Here is a 5,964-nt window from a genome sequence, read left to right as displayed (position 1 = left end):
GTCCTTCTTGCTGTCTCCAGGTCCAGTTGCATTGCTGTCCTCTATGTTTTCCTTTTCCACTTCCCCTCTCCAAGGGTCTTTGAACAGCCTGTGCCACATGTCCCTTTACCAGGTGGAGTTGGCTGTGCTTTCTCCATCCTCTCCCACCGATTTCCAGTAGTAGGACCTGAGTTCAGTCAGAAAAATTTTAACAGTCTGTTTCCTTGAGCTTAGTGTGTCTGTACAACAGGAGGTTCCTGCATTGCCACAGGGTGCTCCTGACGCAGGACATAAACTGGTTGAAACAGGTTGTCTGGGACCCCTGATGTTTAGTCAGGTGTCACAGTGCCACCTCCCTTGTCATCAGCCTGACTCCTGTCACTTCTTGCAGGAGCCGACTTAACCTTTTCTCAAACTCCCTTGGCATAGAGGCAGAGCCACAGGAGAGTGGGGAGGCGTTGTTTGTTTGTTTTGTTTTGGTTTTTTAATTTGTATCCCAGGCCAAATTAGCCAAAACTAATTCCAAATCTAAGAGTCCAGAACCATAAGTGGCCCTACTACTGGCAAACAGCCTCCACCCACAACTGGGGCTTCAGATGTTTCCAAATCCTTTGGCGGGCATCCTACTTGCAGACCCAAGCCCAGAGGCTTGGGGTTTGGATGTCCCTGAGTTTTGCTTTCCCTTAGACATAGGCCCCCAGAGCAAGCTAGGGCAGGTGGTCGATGGTGTTCCCTCAGCCTATCTGAATAAGATATATGATTGTGCCTATTGAGTAAATACAAGTACTATCTTGCTGTGGAGTTTTTCATGTGCAGCAGTGTATGTGTAGACGCAAACCTGGGTGGCTGGGGCACAGGGCTGCCTTCTGGCTAGCCCCACACTAAAGCATCCTCGTGCCCTGGCCAGCCTCTCCACAGCATGTTGTGTTGGGGCAGAGCAGCCCCAGGCTGGCAGGATGACCTCGCAGGCCCCCTGCCAGCTGGGGCTGCTCCAGGGGCTGCTCCAACCCAGCTCAACATGCTGCAGTCCCAGGTGCATGTGTAAACGTGGCACCCACGCGCAATAAACTCTGATGAAATATGCACCAGAGTTTATTGCATTATATTAATATGCATGTATAGACATGCCCAGTTATCTCAAATTTGCTCCTCATTTCCATGTATTCAGGGAGAGCAGGGTCTGACAGTAAGGAGGTGAGAAGTGCCCACAGGGAAAAAAAGTTGTAGGGAGGCAAAGAATACAGGGCTTACCTTACCCCCCAGATTTATTTTCCCTGCTGTAGCAATGAAAGCAGGACAAATGCCAAGAAAACTTCCAATAATTAGATTCTATACCTGGAAAATTATCTAATTATTGCAGGGTTATTTTATAATCAGGGTCATCTTATATTCAAGTAAATACAGTAAGCATATAATCTGGGTGAATTAACTCACATATAATTTGGCCCTAAATTACTATATAGATTATATTTCTAATTGGCATTTGTCAATGCAGTTCTGGTTATAGGCAGTTTGCTTAGAACTTAAATTCACCAGCAGTATCAAATAAAATAAATAACCCTGAGCAAGCTGTTTCCAGATTAGAGATACTTATTCACCTTGCAGCACCTCCTCCATTCCTATATGCCAAAAGTATTGGATAGGTACTATTATGTGCATTGTCTGATTCAGGCATGTTCTCTTTCAGAATAATTATTTCAAAAGTTATATTATCCATATCAATAATGAATTATTTTTTAAGAATTATATAGTCATCGCTGCTATTTTATATAGAGAGGTATCTATATCTATATAGTCTGCATCTATGTGTTGCTAATGCAAGAAATCTGTAATTTTCCCATCTCAGACTTTATTTTTCTGTCTAAAATAAACTCAGGTATTTAACATCATTCATCACTCCTATCCTGACTATACTGTTAATTGTATCATGATGTTATTGTTTTCAAGATGTCATTACTGAGCAAGTTTCTGATATCTCAGAGCACAAGCAGATCTCCTTACCAAGTTTCATGCCTTTATTACAGGCTTCAGAAACTAATTCTAAAGAATCAAATTTCCACTTTTTCTTCAGTCTGTGATCATCGGTCAAACAGATACAATAATCAGGGCCCTGAGTATTCTATAATTATATTGCTGCAAAGTTTTCTATGAAGTGTATGCTTTGCCAGAATTGTGCTCCAGAATCTCAGGTTTCATAAAATATGTTCCTACTCCTTAGACTTACAGAGAGAATCTTGAAAATATGCACCAGGGGTAACACAATATAATGTTGTCTGCCTGTGTCTGCAGAAGCCCAGAATGATAACTCTGTAAGGTATGAACTTCCCTTTCCATCTCAATCAGGTCCGTGTGGATTCCCTAGGTCTGCATGACCCAATCACTTTTGATTTGTCCAGAATGTTGCAGAAGTCAGTATTTTTGCTGCAGCAAGGACTTCAATTTCCTATAACCCTACCCCTCTTCTCTGTAGGATTTACCTCCAGCAGCTCCTTGCTCTCCACCACTCCGTACGCAACAGGATTATTCATATTATAGCAAGCGCCCAAGAAAACTCTCAAAATGTTAACATATGGAAATGTAGGTCAGATAAACAACTTTAACTGTGTTCTGTAATGACACTGTAGGGAGAACATGGGGTTTAAACTAATCAAGAATTACAAACACTAAATTATTTTAAACTAGGGATGTCAAAATCATATATAAAAACCAGGAAAAACTGATAGACAACCTTCTTTCATAGGAAAAAAGGTTGCAACATCTTGTCTAAAAATAGTTATTGATGACTTTTAGCACCTTTTTATTTGTCTTTATAGAGGGAAGAACAAAGTATTTTCGCATAGAACATTATCTCACTCTGTCATGCAATTAAGTCTACTTACAGCATATGAAATTATGTAACAAAAACACAGAAAAGTATATTGCCAGATTCATCTCTACACGTAGGACTACTGCACAGCAGTAGGCATATGCATCTTTCCAGTTGGCCCAAAAATTAGAATAATTTGTTTTCACTTACTTCACCCAGACTAAGTGTTTACTGCCAACTAAAATCATTTCAGAAAGATGCAGAGTGTAAAGTGGTTTTAACAATTTTACTTGGAATAGCTGGAAGAGTGATTCCATTTCTGATTACTCCAACATTGCAAAATTCAGAAGAAATTGCAAAGCCCATCATTGAAAGTACTTCCCAATCACGGACATTGTTGAGTGTAGCCCTGCCCTGGACTTTATTCCCTTAATGATGATCTCAGTTCCCAGACCTTCAAATATTGATACTGGCAAACAGAAGATAGAGTACAGGTGCTTTTTTATGCAATTGTAGTCACAAACTGTCCATATTACTTCTATAGTCTGGTTACTATATTGGACGCTGACAGATATTCAGGGCCCCGCTCTAACTCAGGGTGCTTTACATAAACACCCTGAGTTAGAGCATCCCCCCACAAGCCAACAGTCATTCACCCATTGGGTTGTGGGGGGAATTGAGGCTGCCTGCACTGACCCTCCTGGCCAGTGGAGAGGGACTGAAGTGCGTAGCAGCAGCTGTGGGGTAGCTATGCCTGGCCTGAGCTGGATGGGGGAGAAGGCGGGGTGGAATGAAGCCCCTCGCCCACCACCAGCTATCCTGGCTGGGGTATTGAGGGGAGCTGGGTTGCATCCCCAGGCACCGGGACTCCATTCCACCCTCCCCCCCGCCCGCCAGGTTGAGTTGGGCCTCTTGTGGGCAAGCCCAGCCTGAGCAGGGGTGGGAAGGGGCCAGGGTGGTATGCAGCCCCCTCACCTGGGGGCCCATCCCAGCTCCCCCCAATACCCCAGTCAGGGTAGTTGGCAGGGGCTGAGAGGCAAGAGGCTCTATTCCATCATGCCTCCTCTCCCATCCAGCTCAGGCCAGGCATCGCAAGCCCACAGCTGCTACTGCACCCTTCGCTCCCATCTTAATCTGTTACCTGACTAGGCAAGAGTTAATTTTTCTCATGATTAGCCATTTTAGAAGCACTCTGCAGCCATGCACATGTGTCAGGTCACAGATTTAGAGTGCTTTCAGGGGCCAGATAACACGAAAAATGTCACTTCCATCTGTGCCCATTATCCTAAGGAAGGAAGGATGGAAAGCATGCAGGCAGGCTTCAAACAGCAATAACCGTAGAGATGAAGAAGAACATATTACATTTGTACTAGTAAGGACTCTGCAGAGCTGACAAAGAAAGAGAGAGACATGAAGTCTATCATCCTGAAACTGAGGAGGTGGGTGGGTGTCAGCACAGCCTATGTGTTGGTATAGTTCTCGTAGCTGAAGCAGAATATGTATGCAGTGCATTGGAGTTGCGTTTCCAAAAACAAGGGGGCTGCTGCCATTCCCTTAGTTTGCTTTCATCACCATCTTCCATAATATTTGGTGCAGGATTGGTGTGAAGTTCTATACTCCCCTTGGGGTCACTCCCTCCCCCATACATTTACAGCTTGCAACACAAGTGCAAATTTGAATGGTGCAAAGGCATGAAAACACTGTGGTATTTTTTCTTTAGTCAGATGGCACAGAGCCTCACTCATTAGTACAGATCCTGTCATGAAGGAAGAATTAATTTCATTCCTTGTTTTGCTGCTAAACTAGTACACATACTGAACTCCATGGATACCAATAAGAGGGAGACAGGTGAACTCCAGTCTGAAATCACGGAAACCCTGAATTACAGGTTCTGTCTGTACTGCTGTCAGATGTGATTGCAGTGCACAAAGGCATACCAAATCTGTTCTTAACTACAGAGCTCAGATATAAACAACAGTGAAGAAGCCATGGCATGGACTTAAGTTAACTATCCTAGCAGGACCCCAAGGTCCTGGGCAGACCTACTTAGGTTTCAGCACTGTACCGTCACCATGTCAACTAGCTTAAAGCTTTCTGGGATATGCCTGTGCACTGATCACGCCTCCCCACTACAGTGCAAACATATACTTAGCTTTGTCTCTGGAATGTGGTCTTGTTTATTGTGTTACACAAGTCATTTCAGTTTTCTGCTTTTGCTTTCCCAGCCATAAAGCAGAGTATAATACTTCTCCCTCTCACACAAGGATATCAGATGTCTAGCTATTGGTTAGAAATAATGTCATACAAAAATGAGAATATGATAGTGTGCTTATTTTATCTTCTGTAATGCCCTTCACCATCACGTCTGTCCAGTCTGTAGCTGGATAAAAACATGCCCCTCTCTACAATAACTTTGCAAATAACTGCTAGTAAAATGACAAACTCGTTGATATCACCTACAAAAAATTGTTAAGAGTTACCCAACCAATGCAGACATGTGCAAAAAGTTTCTCCTCCTTGGAGTTTCATCTGAAAGATCTGAGTACTTTTGTGGTCAATGCATTACTAACTAGTGGAAGTTAACTCCAGGCATGCAGCTATACTTTATAGCTCTTATTAAAAGAGCTGCAGTGAGTAACAGCTTGTGCACTCTTAACAGTTCTAGTGGCAAACTAAGTACTAGGGGTACTAAAAGGTTCTTAGGTTTCAGCATTACAGCAGTCTTAAAGAGTATGCGTCTTTATACTTCTCCTTTGTGCTGTACAAAGGCTGGCTTTCTTCCAGGCAAGTCTGACAGATCTCTGTAGTTTTGCTGTCATAAAAAAGCACTATCATTCATTACACACCTGTGGACCTTCTTCAGTGCTCGGCCTCTCCTTGTTGTGGTCACATTCAAAAGGATCCTGTCTCATTTGTGTTCAGGCAGTCTGCATTCAAAACTAGCACGGTGCTATGATCTGGAATCACTTTAATATAAACAGACTACTACTTCCTTTATTCTGATTCTGTGCGGCTTCTTCCTCTGAAAAGAATAGCCTTGTTTTCTTGTCTGCTACCTTTGAATGATCCTAAACAGAAGGTAATCTACTATATTTACTGAAATATAAGATGACCCTGATTATGATGACACTCCCCAATAATTAGATTCTATATTTGGAAAAATTACAGATTCATTATAA

This window comes from Alligator sinensis, unplaced genomic scaffold (genome assembly GCF_000455745.1).
Source record: "Alligator sinensis unplaced genomic scaffold, ASM45574v1 scaffold1520_1, whole genome shotgun sequence".
NCBI lineage: Eukaryota > Metazoa > Chordata > Crocodylia > Alligatoridae > Alligator > Alligator sinensis.
This window is presented reverse-complemented; position numbering follows the sequence as displayed.